This window comes from Bufo bufo, chromosome 10 (genome assembly GCF_905171765.1).
Source record: "Bufo bufo chromosome 10, aBufBuf1.1, whole genome shotgun sequence".
NCBI classification, from domain to species: domain Eukaryota; kingdom Metazoa; phylum Chordata; class Amphibia; order Anura; family Bufonidae; genus Bufo; species Bufo bufo.
Window position 1 is genome coordinate 131,850,453 of NC_053398.1, and position 21,818 is coordinate 131,872,270.

General features: G+C 49.0%; 1 protein-coding gene across 2 annotated transcripts in view; it reads right to left on the reverse strand.

The window, feature by feature from the left end:
- Positions 1-21,394, reverse strand: part of ZNF507 (zinc finger protein 507) — a 43,831-nt gene extending 22,437 nt beyond the window's left edge. The window contains exon 1 of one of the 2 annotated variants that reach the window (XM_040410117.1): positions 21,359-21,394. The gene's annotated coding sequence lies outside the window, so the exon portion shown is untranslated. The remainder of the gene's footprint in view (positions 1-21,358) is intronic. The other variant, XM_040410118.1, reaches the window with a different exon arrangement.
- Positions 21,395-21,818: the final 424 nt, after the last annotated feature.

A 21,818-nucleotide genomic window follows, 5' to 3' on the forward strand; every position in this document is an offset into this window, starting at 1 on the left:
CAGTGGTGGTTTTCCCAAGCGAGACATGACCCAGCAGGCCACTCATTGGCTGCAGCAGTGCATGTGACCCCATCAACCCTGAGAGTCTGGTTAAGACAGCCCAGGAACCACAGAGCAGGTAAGTAGAGTCGGTGTGTGTGCACGGGACTTGCAAATTAGATCCTGAACAACCCCCTTGGAGGGCTATTCCAGTAATAAGCTATCACCTATCCACTGAATAGGTGATAAGTGGTAGATTGGTTGGGGTCCAACTGCTCGGTCCCTATGACCATAAGAATGAAGGGGTATCAGTGTGAATCTGACAAAGTGACCTGTTCAGCCCGAAACGCGTAAAGCTGATATCCAATAAAGAAGTTAATATCCATCAACCTGCATCTGCCCTTTACCCACCGTGACGAGCAGCACACCCACTTCTCTGTATCCCGATAAGCCTAAGAATGGGGGTTTCTAATCCCCTATGGAATGGAGTGGAAAGTTTTTATTTTAAATAAAAATCTAAACAAAAAGAACAAGGGAGCTACAACTGGGAAAACTTGAAACAAGCTGGAAATTTGACAGTAAGTGAATATAAGCCTGGGATAAACCAGTCTATTATAAGAGAAAAAAACAAAAAAGGGGTTTAAGGGCAGACTAGATAGACTGCCGGAACCTTTTCTGCCGTCAGTCTTTCTATCAGGATATTTTTGGAGTGCTTAAGGAAACCAGAGCAACCAAGGAAAGCCATGCAAACACAGGAAGAACATGCAAACTCTATGTACACGTTACCTCGGGTCACATGCAGGACGAGCGGAACAATCACCGCGCTGGCATCGTCTGAATACTTTGAATAATTTTCTTTACATTGCATTTACCCCGGTACGAGGCTAATATTATATCATACGTAAACCAGAGCACTCACATGCCCGCTCCTCAAATCATTGACCAAAGTGGGAAAATTATATATATATATATATATATATATATATATATATATATATATAAAGAAGGACGTATGTATGTGTGTGTGTATATATGTTCTGCGATCACTCAAAAACTCAAACATCGATTTCAACGAAGCTTGGTATACACATCCCTTGCTACCTGGAAAGAAATCTTGTGGGGGTCTCAGCTCTCTAGGACGTACCGTTCCTGAGATATTCCCAAAAAATGACCTGCATTAGCCAATACAAGCCTGCAAGTCTTTCTCTTCATATCCCAACTGCCATACACACGGTCACATGTCTCCTATCAGCCAATAGAAGCTCGCAGGCCTTTAGTCTTCACATACACACAGTTTTACTCCAGGTTTCCATAACAACCCAGCCATTTTTCTTCACTGCTGTAGCTCAGCATGTGTCGCACTGTGACATGTGATATGCTGCGACTGCGACAGTTGCAAAAAAATCCATCTTGGATGGACTTTTTGTGACTGTTTGTGTCGCAGTATGTCACAGGTCACAGTGCGACACCATAGACTATCATTATAAAAATTGTTGAGACAAAATGTCGCCCGACACATGTCGTCGTGTAGCCCTAGCATTAAAGGGGCGGCCACTGTGGAGGTCACTGTTAAGGGGGCAGGCCACTGTGGAGGTCACTGTTAAGGGGGCAGGCCACTGTGGAGGTCACTGTTAAGGGGGCAGGCCACTGTGGAGGTCACTGTTAAGGGGGCAGGCCACTGTGGAGGTCACTGTTAAGGGGGCAGGCCACTGTGGAGGTCACTGTTAAGGGGGCAGGCCACTGTGGAGGTCACTGTTAAGGGGGCAGGCCACTGTGGAGGTCACTGTTAAGGGGGCAGGCCACTGTGGAGGTCACTGTTAAGGGGGCAGGCCACTGTGGAGGTCACTGTTAAGGGGGCAGGCCACTGTGGAGGTCACTGTTAAGGGGGCAGGCCACTGTGGAGGTCACTGTTAAGGGGGCAGGCCACTGTGGAGGTCACTGTTAAGGGGGCAGGCCACTGTGGAGGTCACTGTTAAGGGGGCAGGCCACTGTGGAGGTCACTGTTAAGGGGGCAGGCCACTGTGGAGGTCACTGTTAAGGGGGCAGGCCACTGTGGAGGTCACTGTTAAGGGGGCAGGCCACTGTGGAGGTCACTGTTAAGGGGGCAGGCCACTGTGGAGGTCACTGTTAAGGGGGCAGGCCACTGTGGAGGTCACTGTTAAGGGGGCAGGCCACTGTGGAGGTCACTGTTAAGGGGGCAGGCCACTGTGGAGGTCACTGTTAAGGGGGCAGGCCACTGTGGAGGTCACTGTTAAGGGGGCAGGCCACTGTGGAGGTCACTGTTAAAGGGGCAGGGGCCAGTATTAAAGGGGCAACTGCTGTGGAGGTCACTGTTAAGGCAGCAGGGTACTGTGGAGGTCAGTGTTAAGGGGGCGCGGCCCTGAGAAGGTCAATGTCAAGGGAGTGCGGTGCTGTGAAACTCGCTGTTAAAGGGGTGGGCTTCTGTGAAGGTCAAAGTTAAAAGGATGGGCTGCTGTAGAGGTCCCATTTTAAAGTGGTGGGGCACTGTGGGGGAGGGGGGGGGTCAGTGTTAAGGGGTGGGGTGCTGTAGAGGTCACTGTTATGGGGGATACTGTCGATATCTTTAAAATGACACACAGAAACATTAAATGAAATAGATGAAATATACCCTTGCGAAGCCGGGTCCTTCTGCTAGTAGGTAATATTGTAGGCTACAGGTCAGGGATAATCTGTCAGTAAAATCTGTTAAGCACGTGGTAAAGGAATGTGTCCGCCGGCCGACAGCTCACATGACAACCAAAGACAAGGTAAACTTTCGCACGGTGACATATCTCAATGTGCCTACCTGCATGGGACAAGAGAGCAAATACACTCCAGGTCTAGAGCACTCGGGGGCAGAGGAGCTAGCGAGATCCTGTAATACATATTCATCCACAATACTACGGATTGGAAATCAGACGTGGTGGATTTGCACGGGACGAAATGCACAGCAGAATACAGTATTTCTGAAGACCAGTGCCTTAAAGGGCCTCTGTCAGCAGATTTCTTCTACCTATGAAACTTGCTGACCTGTTACATGTGCGCTTGGCAGCTGAAGACATCTGTGTTGGTCCCATGTTCATATGTGCCCGCGTTGCTGAGGATAATGATGTTTTATAATATGCAAATTAGCCTCTAGGAGCAACGGGGGAGTTATGATTACTCCTAGAGGCTCTGCTCTCTCTGCAACTATTGCACACTCTCCATTCTGATTCACAGGGCCAGGTTTGATCACATTTACACTGCCTGGACCTGTCAAAGTTCAGAGGGTGCAACAGATGCAGAGAACGCAGAGCCTCTAGGTGTAACAGCAACGCCCCCGTTGATCCTAGAGGCTCATTTGCATATATTAAAATATCCCTTTTTTCAGCAATGCGGGCACAAATGAACACGGGACCAACACAGGTGGCTTCAGCTGCCAAGTGCACAGGTAACAGGTCAGCCGGTTTTGGCAGGATGCCCCTGTAAGAGCAAAGGCCACCAAAGCGAGATGCAATAAATATTATATATGATAGACCAGGAGTAGGCAACCTCCGGCACGCCAGCTGCTGTGATACTACAACTCCCAGCATGCATGCTTCCTCTGCTCTTCTCAGAACTCTCACAGACATTAATGGAGCATGCTGGGAATTGTAGTTTCACAACAGCTGGAGTGCCAGAGGTTGCTGATCCCTGTGATAGACAATCACATATAACACACTGATGTCTCGAGCCCACCAGTGTGGTTCCCTGTTCTAGATCCTACAGGGGGTCCCCTCTGCCCTAACAAAAACATGGGGTTTTCTCTATGAGGATTAAGAAAACATTTCATTCCAGTGCAGAATCCGATGTAGGAATATTTCCTAAATCCCTACAGTTTAAGAACATGGCACCGGATCAGAATGTGCCCAACTACCGCCAAACATTTCTGCAGATATAGGGTTTCAATAAGGTCCAGGCGTGAGGACTACATCTCCAACGATGCCATGTAACAGAACATGAAGTAGTGTACATCTACGCGCAGCGGATCGGAAGGAAAGCCGGTCCCACAAAAAAAAAAAAAAAAATTAAAAAAAAAGTCCGAAATGGGCTGGTGATGTGGGGGCTTTGCATAGCAAGGGCTGAGAAAGGCAGGTAAAACCTGCTGGATACCCCTGGCTGCTGCCGACTGAAAACCTGCAGCGCAGACCGGCTTGCACTGCGGGAGAATTTGCAGCATTTATGCCAAGTCTGAACCAGTACGAGCAGGGGCAGGGGACTGTGGATGAGGCGACGACATGGACATGCAAGACAAGGAAGCCGGAATACTTGCAAAGGTCAAGTAATCTTAGAAGTAAACTAAGGAAGTGCAAGAAAAGAGGAAAGTGATACACGATGAGGTCACTTCTCTTTTCCCTGGGTATAACAGCGCCGCAGCAGTAACCACTGACAATACTGTGGTATGTGAGGGTGGCCGGGGGAGGGGGCGGTGGTCAGGACTTCACCGCTTATCACCTTCCCTGGAATGCTAATTCCTTACAAGGCAAAGCAGCCGAGCCGTCTAGTGACACCGCACTGCGCCCGTCGTAATCCGCGCTACCAGGAGCAACGGTGTGAACAGCGCCACAGCATTTCCTCTTCATCAAGTCTTTTGCTGGTTACAAACTTTCTCTGCCTGCGGATCTCCAGCTGTCGGGAAACTACAGCCCCCATTAAGGCCTCTCTCACACATTCGTTTTTCAGCATTTTTTAAAACATGCATTTCAGCCGTTCTTTACAGCATTTTTTTTTTTACAAGCATTCTAAGTGTTTTTTTTATGACTTTTGTATCTGTGCAGATTTATAGAGAACACTATGGGGGAAAAAAGGCACAAACCAATGGAGGAAACGTCAGTCAGTTTTGCTTTGGCGCCAGAAATCACACAGCGCTTGATAAATTTGCCTCCTCTTTAAAATGCAGAAAAGAGTTAAAAAATGTACTGTTGGGGTACTTTCACACTAGCGTTTTTTGTTTTCCGGTATTAAGTTCCGTCCTAGGAGCACAATACCGGGAAAAAAAACCGGATCAGTTTTATCTAATGCAGGCATGCGCAACCTGCGGCCCTCCAGCAGTTGTTAAACCACAACTCCCACAATGCCCTGCTTTAGGATTTTAGCTGTAGGCTGTTCGGGCATGCTGGGAGTTGTAGTTTTGCAACAGCTGGAGGGCCGCATGTTGAGCATGCCTGATCTAATGCATTCTGAATGGAGAGCATTCTGTTCAGGATGCATCAGTTCAGTCCCTCTTACGTTTTACGGACGGAGAAAATACCGCAGCATGCTGCAGTTCTCTCTCCGGCCAAAAATACCGATCACTTGCCGGAGAAGTGTATTAGAGCCGGATCCAGCATTAAGTGTTCCGGCAAAACGGATCTGGCTTTCCGGTCTGCGCATGTGCAGACCTTTAAGAATGCAAAACAAAATAATACCGGATCCGTTTTTCCGGATGTCACCGGAGAGATGGATCCGGTATTTCAATGCAGTTTGCGTCCAGATTGCTGGATCCAGCAGGCAGTTCCGGCGACGGAACTGCCTGCCGGAATCCTCTGCCGCAAGTGTGAAAGTACCCTAAATGGTGCGGAAACTTTCTGCCCAGAAATGGACCAGCGGTGTGGATTTTGACATCTGTGGTACATCGATCGCTTGCACGGCTTTTTAGTGTAGATTGCGCCCTTTGCATCTGGGGCAAATCTGCATCAAAACCCGTATGTAATGCATGCAGATTTTGGTGCAGAAACGCAGTGAAAAACCGCATGAAAATCTGCAGATCTGCTCTGCTGTGTGCTCATACCCTGAGAAGGCACAGGAGATAAATATGGAGTGCGCCTAAGGGTCCATTCACACGTCCGAAATGTGTTTTGCGGATCCACAGAACACGGACACGGCAATGTGCGGTCCGCATTTTGCGGTCGACACATCGTCGGCACTAATAGAATATGCCTATTCTTGTTCGCAATTTTTTCGGGAACGGAATTGCGGACCCGAAAGCACGTGTCCGCAATTCCGTATCTGATAAATGCGGAACGAAATTGCGGACGGGTGAATGGACCCTAATTCACATAGCTAACCAACCACTTTCCAAAAGTGTAGAAAGCAGCGTAAAAACACAAAACTTTTTTGTTGTTGTTACATTAGTTTGATGGGATGATAAATTCCGATGTGGATCTTCCTGCTTTTTTTTTTTTTGTTAATGTGTTTTTTTTATCCTGCCCATTTCAACGGAAGTCTGTTAGCAGAATCCACATCAAGAATGGACGTCACTAATTTATTCAGTGGTGGTAACAGCAAGCAGGGAAAAATCCACATTGAAAAAAACTCAGTGTGAACATACCCTTAGGCTAGTGGAGTCTCTGCGATACGATTCCAATCCCACCAGGAATTTTTGAAGTTGAAGGTCCATATCTAGTGGATAGATCAGTCCCGGAGATAATAGGCCTCTACCTGTACAGTGATCCTGACCCTGCCGCACATTCACAAACCTCTGCAGGCCTAAGTAATCATGGCCCTTTAACAGAGTAAATACGCATTTCAACTAGTAGCTTAATTACAAAAAAAAATGCCAGGAGAGAATTTGAACACATTTAGCCTCCAGGCTCCGGAGCTGAACTCTTACCAAGAAGGGGATCAGTTTCTAAAGCCTCTCATTAAAGGGGTATTCCGTTAGGTAAACGTTATCCCCTATCCACAGAATAGGGGATAACTATCAGATCGAAGAGGATCCAAACGCTGGGACCCCCACAGATCACGAGAACGGGGCCCAGAACCCCCTGTGGCTACCCTGAAATGGCCGGAGTGGCCAGTTGCACATGTGCGCGGCTGCTCCATTCATTTCTATGGGCTCCAGAAATCCCATAGAAATGAATAGAGCGGCCGCGATCATGTACGACTGGCTGCTGTAGTCATTTCAGGGGCGCAGCAGCAGGGGGTACGGGACACTCATTCTCATGATCAGTGGGGGTCCCAGCGGTAGGATCCTGTTTTACCTACAGGAATACCCCTCTGAACCCAGACATATCCCCATCTTCACCCCTCTGACATGAGCATTGGAGAATGTCATGCTCCGATGCTCAACCTTTCCCTGTGCTGGATCGCGTAGGGCAAGGCCTGTTTGCTTATATTTTCACACTGCTAGGCGGGGGCCTGTAAAGCGGCTAGGGCAGCGCTAAAGCCCACCCATCAGTGCGGGTGACATCAATGGCAACATTGCTAGGCGGAGGCCTCCACCTAGCTTACCCTATGGAGAGCCGGGTAAGTCACCGGATCACAAGAGAAAGCCTTTGCCCAGTGCGATTCAATGCAGGGCAAAGGAGAGCATTGGAGCATGAAATGCTCATATCAGAGGGGCTGTCTGGGGGAAAATGGAGATCAGCTCTGAACCCGGACAACCCCTTTAACTAAAAGGTGCGCATACACTTTCAATAAATGTCGGCTCCGTGAAGAGGAGGAAGAAGAAGCAGAAGAGTGAGAAATAGAGAGAATGGAAAAGGGCTGGCGGTGAACTGGTGAGAAGCAACGGCCTCGGCACTTGTAAAAACCGTATCCAACCGCGCCTAGTTTGGACTCTGGTGGTGGCGTAGGCGACAGAACATATAGACAGTCCAGGTCCAGAAAGCCAGCCATGGGAGAGGTCATCAAATAGGCGGTCTCCTTTGGCCTGAACTAATCAGCATCAGTACATAAAATTGGGAAGACCCCTATAAATGGGGAGGGACTGACATGGCGGACAACCATGGAAGACGCTGCGTCAAAACAAAAGTTATACTGGGTCTTCTGAGTAGTAGACCGAACGATGCACGCTGTATAATTTCAGGCACCTTCGCTATTACCGCATCCAGCCTATATCTCCCAGTCGTCCTCCGTGCGTTGGAGCCGTGCCAATAATTATACTTAACTGCAAAAAAAAATCCTGTACGTCATGAAAACGCTATCTTCAGGTAGCAATATTTAGAAGTCTCTGTTCTGCTCTCTCAAATGGGGGGGGGGGGGAAATCACGAAACTAGGAGTTTGGGTAAAACGCGGACCGCGCCACGTGGTTAGCGACATTACAGAGACTGTCAAATCTTGAAGTCTAAGCAGCTGCTGAAAACCATCGACGGTTTGTTTCCGCAGAAATCGCAGGAACGAGAAAAGCAAGAGAAGGGAGTGGGAGGAAGGATACTATTTTCGGCGCTCTCAGAGGGGACATACTCGGAGGGGCGCAGATTCCAGGCATTCTGCAGCAGCCATGAAATCAAATCACAAGCTACAGCAAGAGCTCTCCAGGGGCTGCTTGTGACCCCCCCGCAGCCATTGGAATATTCATATATAAACAGCATTTTTCCCTAAAATATAAACAAATTCAAATTACGAAAAACATAAAAAATTAAATTAAACCTAAAAAAAATATACGTCTAAGGGTCCATTCAAAACACGGACTTCGGCGATGTGCGTTCCGCATTTTGCGGACCGCACATTGCCGGCACTTAATAGAAAAGGCCTAATCTTGTCCGCAATTGCGGACAAGAATAGGACATGTTCTATTTTTTTCGGGAACGAAATTGCGGACCCGGAAGTGCGGGTCCGCAATTCTGGATCCGGGCAGCACATCGTGCTGCCCCATAGAAATGAATGGGTTCGCAATTGCGGATGTGTGAATGGACCCTAAAGCTGGTCATACAGATGCAAGTTGGACTGAAACCATCCAATGTGTACGGCGTCCTCCCAACTCTCCTTGACGGCGGCAGAGATCAGAACCGGCCATGTGGGATTTCCCATGATGACATTTTCACTGCCTGGCTCTGTCAAACAAAGTACAGCAGGGGCGCGGCCGTTACCATTACACCTAGAGGCTCTGCTCTCTCTGCAACACCCACCTTACTCCTAGAGGCTCATTTGCATATATTGTCTTTTTTTCTTCTTCTTCTTAGCAATGCACTACCTCTGCTAGCCCTGTCCAACTGACACTGGTGCATGCTACACTACCACTGCTAGCCCTGTCCAACTGGCACTGGTGCATGCTACACTACCTCTTCTAGCCCTGTCCAACTGACACTGGTGCATGCTACACTACCACTGCTATCCCTGTCCAACCGACACTGGTACATGCTACACTACCTCTGCTAGCCCAGTCCAACTGGCACTGGTGCATGCTACACTACCACTGCTATCCCTGTCCAACCGACACTGGTACATGCTACACTACCACTGCTAGCCCTGTCCAACTGGCACTGGTGCATGCTACACTACCTCTGCTAGCCCTGTCCAACTGACACTGGTGCATGCTACACTACCACGGCTAGCCCTGTCCAACTGACACTGGTGCATGCTACACTACCTCTTCTAGCCTTGTCCAACTGACACTGGTGCATGCTACACTACCTCTGCTATGCCTGTCCAACTGACACTGGTGCATGCTACACTACCACTGCTATCCCTGTCCAACTGACACTGGTGCATGCTACACTACCTCTTCTAGCCTTGTCCAACTGACACTGGTGCAAGCTACACTACCACTGCTATCCCTGTCCAACCGACACTGGTACATGCTACACTACCACTGCTATCCCTGTCCAACCGACACTGGTGCAAGCTACACTACCACTGCTATCCCTGTCCAACCGACACTGGTACATGCTACACTACCACTGCTATCCCTGTCCAACTGACACTGGTGCAAGCTACACTACCACTGCTATCCCTGTCCAACCGACACTGGTACATGCTACACTACCACTGCTATCCCTGTCCAACTGGCACTGGTGCATGCTACACTACCACTGCTATCCCTGTCCAACTGGCACTGGTGCATGCTACACTACCACTGCTATCCCTGTCCAACTGACACTGGTGCATGCTACACTACCTCTGCTAGCCCAGTCCAACTGGCACTGGTGCATGCTACACTACCACTGCTATCCCTGTCCAACTGGCACTGGTGCATGCTACACTACCACTGCTATCCCTGTCCAACTGACACTGGTGCATGCTACACTACCTCTGCTAGCCCAGTCCAACTGACACTGGTGCATGCTACACTACCACTGCTATCCCTGTCCAACCGACACTGGTACATGCTACACTACCACTGCTATCCCTGTCCAACCGGTACTGGTGCATGCTACACTACCACTGCTATCCCTGTCCAACTGGCACTGGTGCATGCTACACTACCACTGCTATCCCTGTCCAACTGACACTGGTGCATGCTACACTACCTCTGCTAGCCCAGTCCAACTGACACTGGTGCATGCTACACTACCTCTGCTAGCCCAGTCCAACTGACACTGGTGCATGCTACACTACCTCTGCTAGCCCAGTCCAACTGACACTGGTGCATGCTACACTACCTCTGCTAGCCCAGTCCAACTGACACTGGTGCATGCTACACTACCACGGGTGCATGCTACACTACCACTGCTAGCCCTGTCCAACTGACACTGGGGCATGCTACACTACCACTGCTATCCCTGTCCAACTGACACTGGTGAATGCTACACTACCACTGCTATCCCTGTCCAACTGACACTGGTGCATGCTACACTACCACTGCTATCCCTGTCCAACTGACACTGGTGCATGCTACACTACCACTGCTAGCCCTGTCCAACTGGCACTGGTGCAAGCTACACTACCACTGCTAGCCCTGTCCAACTGACACGGGTGCATGCTACACTACCACTGCTATCCCTGTCCAACTGAAACTGGTGCATGCTACACTACCACTGCTAGCCCTGTCCAACTGACACTGGTGCATGCTACACTACCACTGCTATCCCTGTCCAACTGAAACTGGTGCATGCTACACTACCACTGCTAGCCCTGTCCAACTGACACTGGTACATGCTACACTACCACTGCTAGCCCTGTCCAACTGACACTGGTGCATGCTACACTACCTCTGCTAGCCCAGTCCAACTGACACTGGTGCAAGCTACACTACCTCTGCTAGCCCTGTCCAACTGACACTGGTGCATGCTACACTACCACTGCTATCCCTGTCCAACTGACACTGGTGCATGCTACACTACCACTGCTAGCCCTGTCCAACTGACACTGGTACATGCTACACTACCACTGCTAGCCCTGTCCAACAGACACTGGTGCATGCTACACTACCTCTGCTAGCCCAGTCCAACTGACACTGGTGCAAGCTACACTACCTCTGCTAGCCCTGTCCAACTGACACTGGTGCATGCTACACTACCACTGCTAGCCCTGTCCAACTGACACTGGTGCATGCTACACTACCACTGCTAGCCCTGTCCAACAGACACTGGTGCATGCTACACTACCACTGCTATCCCTGTCCAACTGACACTGGTGCATGCTACTCTACCACTGCTATCCCTGTCCAACTGACACTGGTGCATGCTACACTACCACTGCTAGCCCTGTCCAACTGGCACTGGTGCATGCTACACTACCACTGCTATCCCTGTCCAACTGACACTGGTGCATGCTACACTACCACTGCTAGCCCTGTCCAACTGACACTGGTGCATGAGACCGTACATATCCGATCAATGAGGGCGTTGCAGGACTGCACTAACCAGAGGCTCCATGACAGACCGTGTGCTGTATATAACATTAAGGTTTTTGGCCCCTAAAGGAACCAGGCCCTCAGTGCACCTACTACCTCTGCTCCCCTGCAAGCTTCTATAGTCCTATTTCAGGGGGGCAGCACTCCGGTACAACCTGCAGATATTGCATATCTGCAAACAACCCCGGCGGTATCAGCAGCGGCAGATTACAGATGTTTCTCCGAGCGGGAGATTTCACGCAGCAGAGAGCACCGTGGGTGGATCCCGCTACGTATTCAGGATGTGGTTTGTGGGAGCTTTCTACAACTAAACAATAAAGTGAGATCAACGTCTGCCACCGGAAAACAGATTGTGGTTTTAGTATTCTATTTAAACAAAGCTAAAATATAAATATATCTGCTTGCTGTCAGTGAATGGGGACACCAGGAGCCAAGGTGTATAATTACTCTTCTCTATGTCCTCTCTGAGCCGGTGTGCGGGCAATGCATGCTGCTGGGAACCCGTCCCGAGCCTACAGACAAGTGCCGCCCCACAATAATAAAGCGACGGGGCCCACAACCCAGGTAAACAGGGGGGAAACCACCTTACCACACAAAGTAAAGTAAGGAAGATCTGGAGAAGGAAGCCCTTTAAAAATAAATGTATTTGCTAATATGTTTGTTTAGGGGTTCGGAAACCTTTTAAATTAGTAGTGTACAAGCACGGCCACTGCTGCTGGACTGCAGGGTGCTCACAAACCCTGGACACCAGCAGTGTATAATGTGATGGAAAAAAGAATCCAGGCAGCAAAGGAGGCAATATGGACAATCACAATACATTAGTAAGTGCCTTATACTGTATTATCTTCCTCTACATGACAAATGCCATCTGCTGAAGTGAGACGACCCCTTTAAGGATAAGTTCAGATTTGGTGGATAATTTCTGCAGCAGCTTCGGCTGTGAATCCATGCCAAAGCCTCTCATGTTCCTGGCAGATCTGGCCACAGAGTCAGCGCTGGTTTCACACGACTGCATTGCAGAAAGGGAAAGACTCAGGGAATATCTGTTGCTTTTCCGCACAAGAATGTGCATGCTCTGATTTTGCGCAGAGTGTTTTCAGCTACATGAGGCCGGGGATTTGAAAACCCACATCCACTTGCTGCAGGAATCCCCAAGACAAACCCGCAGCAAATCCACCATATCTGCACTTCGCCTAAGGCTAGGGCTAAAAGGCGACTTGAGTCAGATGACAAAAAAACGGTACAGCGGTGTGACAATGTGGCGACGAGACAGTCGCACAAAACTCTGCCTGATGGATTTTTTTGTGACTGTCGTGTTGCAGTTCACACTACAACACTATGTTGTGCGACTTTTTAGTGGCTGTGTAGTTGTACCCTTAGGCCCCTTTCACACAAGCGAGTTTTCCGCACGGGTGCAATGCGCGAGTTGAACGCATTGCACCCGCACTGAATCCTGACCCATTCATTTCTATGGGGCTGTTCACACGAGCGGTGATTTTCACGCATCACTTGTGCGTTGCGTGAAAATCGCAGCATGCTCTATTTTGTGCGTTTTTCACGTAACGCAGGCCCCATAGAAATGAATGGGGTTGCGTGAAAATCGCAAGCATCCGCAAGCAAGTGCGGATGTGGTGCGATTTTCACGCACGGTTGCTAGGTGACGATCGGGATGGGGACCCGATCATTATTATTTCCCCTTATAACATGGTTATAAGGGAAAATAATAGCATTCTGAATACAGAATGCTAAGTACAATAGGGCTGGAGGGGTTAAAAAAAAATATAATAATTTAACTCACCTTAATCCACTTGTTCGCGCAGCCGGCATCTCTTCTGTCTTCATCTGTGCTGTGAGCAATAGGACCTTTGATGACGTCACTACGCTCATCACATGATCCATCACCCTTAGGCCTCCTGCACACGGACGTTTTTTTTCCCCGTTTACTGGCCGTTTTTTGCGTTCCGTATACGGAACCATTCATTTCAATGGTTCCGCAAAAAAAACGGAATGTACTCCGTATGCATTCCGTTTCCGTATTTCCGTTCCGTTTTAACATAGAACATGTCCTATTATTGCCCGCAAATCACAGTCCGTGGCTCCATTCAAGTCAATGGGTCCGCAAAAAAACGGAACACATACGGAAATGCATCCGTATGTCTTCCGTTTCCGTTCTTTGCTGAACCATCTTTTGAAAATGTTATTACCAGCCCAATTTTATCTATGTAATTACTGTATACTGTATATGCCATACGGAAAAACGGAACAGAAACGGAAACACAACGGAAACAAAAAACGGAACAACGGATCCGTGAAAAACGGATTGCAAAACACTGAAAAAGCCATACGGTCGTGTGCAATAGGCCTTAGGGCTGTTTCATGTTGTTTGTCACAGAGGTTCACCCTCTAGAGTCCATCTATTTTAGAATTACCTATATTAAATGCCAAGTTTTACCCCTCTGTCCCCTAGGCGGGGATCAGTACCATTGCCACATTAACTTGGGAGTAAATAGGCCTGGTCGTCGAACTTGGCCTTTCTGTTCTTTCGATGGATCATGTGATGAGCGCAGTGACGTCATCAAAGGTCCTATTGCTCACAGATGAAGACAGAAGAGATGCCGGCTGCGCGAACAAGTGGACTAAGGTGAGTTAAATTATTATTTTTTTTTTTTTAACCCCTCCAGCCCTATTGTACTATGGATTCTGTATTCAGAATGCTATTATTTTCCCTTATAACCTGGTTATAAGGGAAAATAATACAATCTACAGAACACCGATCCCAAGCCCGAACTTCTGTGAAGAAGTTCAGGTCTGGGTACCACAGTCTGTTTTTTATTGCACCCGCGCGATAAAAACTGAACATCGGAATGCAATCGCAGTCAAAACTGACTGCAATTGCGTTCCTACTCGCGCAGGTTTGCCGCAATGCACCGGGACGCATCCGGACACGCCCGTGTGAAAGAGGCTATAGGGTCCGTTCACATTAGGCAGAAATTCTGCGGAAAAAATCTGCTGCAAAATCTCATGGTATTTCGAGTGCGGGACAATAGTCCCGCGGGTGGCCCGACGCGCACAGCATCATAGTAACCTATGATTCTGTGCGCTCCCATGTGCACGATGTATGCCGCTCCGGGACATATGGCTCGCTCACAGACCGTATATCTCGGAGGGCATACGGTCAGGTGCATGAGCCCTTACACATATTTTACCCAAAGCACTGCACACAGTGAAATCTGCTGTGTAAATTGACATGTGGTTAATTAATAATCCACACCACAGATCAATTTTTGCATAGATTTTTCACCCACAATACTGCAACAGAAAATTTGCCGAAATTCCGCAAGAATCCACAGAGCAATTTGCACCAAATTCTGGTGTGTGTTTTTTGGCGCAGATCTGCTTCGGATTTCACCTGCAGAAAACACGTGAGCAAAAAAAAAAACAAAAAAAAAAAACAAAAACACAATCCTCACCTCCTCTGGCTTTCTTGGCGATCTCGGTACAACCTAGCTGCCTGCAGTGAAGGCTCGCTATCACAAGGGGCCGGGTTGTATAGATTAGGCAAAGGAACCACATAAGCCCCACGTTGGGGTTGTTTTTCTCACTTTTTTTACGGGCTTCAGAATTTTGCGGCAGGACCGGATAAAATCCACATCCAAACTACACTAAGGCGATCTTGTGTAAGAACACCGGGTTCGGCCGTCACACTAACGTGTATGGGGAGCTTGCGACTCTTCCCAAGGATTGGGCGAGATTAATATTTTCACCCGATCCTTTTGTTCTCCAGGGAGATAAGTCACCACCAGACGTCTCTAGCAGCGGCTTTCTTGGCTCTCCGCCTAGAATACAAACACATTCGGCTGAGCCGAGCTTTAGGCTATCTCCACACAGGTGCAGGTTTAGGGTCCATTCACACGTCCGTAGTGCATTGCGGATCCGCAATACACCCGGCCGGCACCCCCATAGAAATGCCTCTTCTTGTCCGCAATTGCGGACAAGAATAGGACATGTTATATTTTTTTCCCGGAGCCGCGGACCGGAAGATCGGCGGCGCGCTCCAGAAATGCGGATGTGGACAGCACACTGTGTGCTGTCCGCATCCGTTCCGTCCCCATAGAGAATGAATGGGTCCACACCCGTTGCGCAATTTGCGGAACGGATGCGGACCCATTATTACGGACCTGTGAATGGACCCTTACCAACAGAAAATCTGAACAGATTCCCGTGCGGTTGTCTGTGCGTTTCCGCACCAAATCCGCCTGTGTTACTTGAGGTTTCTGCCACAGATCTCGCCCTTGCATTGCAAAGGTTGAAATCTGCAGCGAAAAAAAAAATTTGCACAAATCTGCACAGTAAGGCCCATTTCACACGGGCGAGTATTCCGCGCAGATGCGATGCGTTGAACGCATTGCACCCGCACTGAATCCTGACCCATTCATTTCTATGGGGCTGTGCACACGAGCGGTGATTTTCACGCATCACTTGTGCGTTGCGTGAAAATCGCAGCATGCTCTATTTTGTGCGTTTTTCACGTAACGCAGACCCCATAGAAATGAATGGGGTTGCGTGAAAATCGCAAGCATCCGCAAGCAAGTGCGGATGCGGTGCGATTTTCACGCACGGTTGCTAGGTGACGATCGGGATGGGGACCTTATAACATGGTTATAAGGGAAAATAATAGCATTCTTAATACAGAATGCATAGTAAAATAGGGCTGGAGGGGTTAAAAAATAATAATAATAATTTAACTCACCTTAATCCACTTGCTCGCGCAGCCCGGCTTCTCTTCTGTCTTCATCTTAGCTGTGTGCAGGAAAAGGACCTGTGGTTACGTCACTACGCTCATCACATGGTCCGTCACATGATCTTTTACCATGGTGATGGATCATGTGATGACCGGAGTGACGTCACCACAGGTCCTTTTCCTGCACACAGCAAAAAAGACAGACAGAAGAGATGCCGGGCTGCGCGAGCAAGTGGATTAAGGCTACTTTCACACTTGCGTTAGGAGCGGATCCGTCTGGTGTCTGCACAGACGGATCCGCTCCTATAATGCAAACGCTTGCATCCGTTCAGAACGGATCCGTTGGCATAACCATGAACAAAAAAAAAAAATAATAATTTTTATTTTTTTTGTTCATGATAATGCAAACGGATCCGTTTTGACTTTACATTGAAAGTCAATGGGGGACGGATCCGTTTGAAAATTGAGCCATACTGTGTCATCTTCAAACGGATCCATCCCCATTGACTTACATTGTAAGTCTGGACGGATCTGTTTGCCTCCGCACAGCCAGGCGGACACCCGAACGCTGCAAGCTGCGTTCAGGTGTCCACTAGCGGAGCGGAGGACAAACGGAGCCAAACTGATGCATTCTGAGCGGATCCGCATCCACTCAGAATGCATTAGGGCAGTACGGATCCGTTCGGGGCCGCTTGTGAGAGCCTTCAAACGGAACTCACAAGCGGAGCCCCGAACGCTAGTGTGAAAGTAGCCTAAGATGAGTTTAATTTTTTTTTTTAACCCCTCCAGCCCTATTTTACTATGCATTCTGTATTCAGAATGCTATTATTTTCCCTTATAACCATGTTATAAGGGAAAATAATTCATTCTACAGAACACCGATCCCAAGCCCAAGCTTCTGTGAAGAAGTTCGGGTTTGGGTACCAAACATGCGCGATTTTTCTCACGCGAGTGCAAAACGCATTAAAATGTTTTGCGCATGTTGCCGCAACGCCCGTGTGAAAGAGGTGTAAGGGCCCATTCACACGTCCGTAAGTGTTTTGCGGATCTGCAAAACACGGACACACGGACGGAGAAGAATAGGACATGTTCTATTTTTTGCGGAAATGGAAGCACGGATGCGGAAGTGCAGATCTGCAAATGCGGACAGCACATCACGGCCCCACTGAAAATGAATGGGTATGCACCCGTTTCGCAAAATTGCGGAACAGATGCGGACCCATTTTATGGATGTGTGAATGGACCCTAAAAAAAAGGAATGTGTACATGAGATTTGTCTAATCTCATACACTTTGCTGGTACTGTATTATGCTGCGGTTTTGCTGCACGACAATCCACATTGTGTGTAGAGGTCCTTAAAGGGTTTTCCAGGATCAGACACAAAAAAATGCTAAGGCCTCATGAACACGACCATTTGTTCAGTTCGCACCTGATCAGCATTTTTTCGCGGATCGGATGCGGACCCATTCATGTCAACGGGGCCACAAAAAATGTGGAGAACACATGTGGGATAAATCCCCCGCCACTCTGCTGACCTCAGTCACGTTTGTGATTTTCCTGCCATGGTGATGTGCTGTACAACCACGAGACCACTGCAGCCAATCACTGGCTTCAGCGGGGAATTTATCAGGTAAGTAATGATTTATTTATTTTTTCTTTACAGCATTTCCTGCTGACAGATACCCTTTCATACTTGACACAGTCCGATTTGTCTGGGCAACTGCGAGTAAGGGCTCATGCACACGGCTGTTGTCGGCCGGCGCAATATACGGGCACCGGCCGTGTGCGCACTGTATCACGGATGCAGACCCATTCACTTAAGGGAGCACTGAATGGAAGACCACAGAACCGCAAAAAAATAGAGCACGTTCTATTTTCTTGCTGTGTGGATGGATCACGGACCCATTCAAGTAGAGTGGGTCTGCACCCGTCTGCTCCAGCCACACGGACAGTGTCCGTGCATTGGGGACCACAATTTGTGGTCCCCAATGCACGGAACAGGCGGCACACGTTCTTAAGGCCTCATGCGCTCAAACATCTGTAAGGCCTCATGCACACAACCGTGCCGTTTTTTGCGGTTCGCAAACCACGGAAGCCTCCTGTGTGACTTCTGTAATTTTGCTGAACGGGCGGCCCATTGTAGAAATTCCTATTCTTGTCCACAAAACAGACAAGAATAGGACATGCTATATTTTTTTTTTGAGGGGGCACGGAACGGTGCAACGGATGCGGACAGCACACAGAGTGCTATCCGCATCTTTTGCGGCCCCATTGAAGTGAATAGGTTTGCACCAGAGCCGCAAAAACTGCGTCTCGGATGCGGACAAGAACTACGGTCGTGTGCATGAGCCCTAACACAGATTTCTTTCCTGTCCTGATATCCGCTGTACTGTTTGTTACAATGTATCAGTACATGTAGACTCATCAGTCTGGAATGCGGATGGGATACAACTGCGGCAAAACCTCAGCTGTAAGTAGCAGCATGATGTAACGCCACGATGTTGGGGGAATCAGGTCCTGCTGCCTCAAGTGCGGATCAAACGTCCCCTCGCATGCAAGTGAATGAGGTATTTCTTTTTTTATATATACCTGTTTTTATGGACGCACTCCTGTCTATATGGCTGTTAAAATGGGCTCATTGACTTTAAGGAGATCCATCTGGCTGTGAAAACGGCAGCTAAAAAGAAAAACGGCCATGTGAGCAGTCCCATAGACTTTAATTGTTCATGTGAATGAGCCCTTAAAGGGGGTTATCAGACTGTCTGTAACTGATGACCTACCAGCATCTGATCGGTGGGGGTCCAACACCCGGGACCTTTGCCAGTCAGCAGTTTGAGGAGACCCCAGCATCCTGTGAGCACCACGGCCTCCTCGCTGTTTACCCTAGGCCAGTGACATCACAGGCGCAGCTCAGCCCCACGAGGGGGAATATCAGTGACTGACAGCATTCTACGTGTCAGTGTGTATACAGAGATAGCGGCATCACACATCATACTTACCCTTCTGAGATGAATCAGCTGCTCAGGCACCCGGTCACGTGACGCTCCCGTGTGCAGATCCAGCTTCTGCCAATGTCACCTCCTTCTCCAGGTCTCCATCCTTGGGCTGTGGACCAGAACTATTCCTCTCCTTGCCTCCTGGGTAAACTCCTGAATCCACTTCACCCGTGGATGCGCCAGGGACAGGAATAATTCCGGCCCTGTCCACAGCCTGGTATAGGACGTGATGTCAGCGCAAGGAGGAGCGTCACATGACCAGGTGGAGCGTCACATGACCAGGATCCCAGGAGGCTGATCCAGGTAACAAACTTTCTCCTGCAGATGTCTTATGTGTAATTACAGTGACTCTGCGGGACCCGATGGATCCTGGGAAACCCCTTTAAAAATAAAAACTACATACACCAGCCCGACATTGTGAATAGAGGCCTATGGGTATGTCTGAGGTATGTACCAGGAGTCCGGCCATAGATCTCTAATGGATTTTACCAGAGTTTTTCCATTGACTGACAGCAAGCAGAGATCTTAAACATATTGAGGATTTGTGGCACAAAGGAGGGGGGGGGAAAGATTTATTAAAACTGGTGTAAAGGAAAACCGGCTTAGTTTAGTTGCCCATAACAACCAGATTCCACCTCCAAAGACACTCTGAAAAAATGGAATCTGATTGGTTGCTATGGGCAACTAAACTAAAGCTACTTTTACACTAGCGTCAGAAGAATCCGTTGCAGGAACTGCCTGCTGGATCCGGAAATCCGTATGCAAACGGACAGCATTTGTTTCCGGATCCGGCTGACAAATGCATTGAAATTACGGATCCGTCTCTCCGGTGTCATCTGGAAAAACAGATCCAGTATTTATTTTTTTCCCCCCATTTCTAAAAGGTCTGCGCATGCGCAGACCAGAATTTCCAGAACACTTGGTACCGGATCCGGCATTAATACATTTCAATGGAAATCCAGCATTCCAGCAAGTGTTCCGGAATTTTGGTCGGAGAAAATAACGCAGCATGCTGCAGTATCTTCTCCGGCCAAATACCGTAAGAGGGACGGAACCGAAGACATCCTGATGCATCCGGAACAGATCGCTCTCCATTCAGAATGCATTAGGATAAAACTGAAGCGCTTTTTTCCGGTATTGGGCCCCGAGGACGGAACTCAATACCGGAAAACTTTAACGCTGGTGTGAAAGTAGCCTAAGCCAGTTTCCCTTTACACCAATCTTGATAAATCTCCCCCAAAGTATCAGAACCTCTCGGGGCTACAAGAGAAGACAACTCAAAGGTGCAAAATAAAATCTGCATCCGATACGTGAAAGGAAACACAACTGAAAGAACTACAACTCCCAGAATGCCCTGGCACCCACCCACAGGATCCTTAGCAGCCCCCCAGTGACTAGAGATGGGTCACTACTAGTGTTGAGCGAACTTTTAAGTTCTGCGTCCAAAGTTCGGGTTATCGAAGAATCCCGTTATGGATTCCGCTACCACGGGTCGTAACGGAATTTGGAATCCATAACGGGATTCTTCGATAACCCGAACTTTGGACGCAGAACTTAAAAGTTCGCTCAACACTAGTAGTGACCCATCTCTAGTCACTGGGGGGCTGCTAAGGATCCTGTGGGTGGGTGCCAGGGCATTCTGGGAGTTGTAGTTCTTTCAGTTGTGTTTCCTTTCACGTATCGCACGTAACGTTTGAACGCAGAACTTAAAAAAAAACAAGTTCGCTCAAAACTAGTCACTACATCACTTAGCCAGGTTCAACGATTCCTCCCGCCTTGCAGCTTTCGTGGGGACTAGAGACAGCACAGATGCTGGGAGTTGTAGTCCCCAAAGAGTCACATGCCCCACCACGGTACGTTCCGCTCTGCATACGTGGTAGGGAAGCTAGGAGCCTTTGTTTTTGTCAGACAACGTGACAGCATCGAAAGGGGCAGGCCCCTGGTAGACACACACACAGCAGAGGAGGCTCCAGACACGGCCTGTTACCAGCCCCATCCTCCCCTCAGACCCCTCTCCCCCTGCCCGGTCCTCAGCGGAGAACCGCGGCCTGCCCTCCGGCCTACCCTCCCCCGCCCGAAAATAAGACGAGAAAGACCGTTCCCCGTGAAGAAGAAGCCCAGCAAACTCACTCTCTCTCTCCTCTCAGGCGTTTCAAAATGGCGGCGTGCAGGAGGTGGATCACGTGACTCGGCATGACAGGTCAGGTGGGCCTCGGGCCGTGACGTCACCCGGGGGCTCGGCAGGGGAAGGTGGGTGGAGCCAAGCGAGAGGCGGGAAGTTGTGGCGGCGCCTCGGCGGCTACCTGGCTGCGGTCCATGTAGGAGACGTCTCAGGTGTGAGCTGAAGTCTGTGGTGAAAGTGACGGCAAAGAGCCGAATAATAAATCCTGTCAGAGAGACAGCCGGAGCCTGAGAGCCATTACACTGCAACCTGTAGCGCTCCAGCTGCTGTGAAACCACAACTCCCAGCATGGCACACACAATGGGGCTTGTAGTCTCCCCACAAGTTGATAGCTGTGCTCCTCAGCCTTATAGCAGGGCATATTAACATGGCTGCCCGTTTGTGCCATTTATTACAACTTTTTT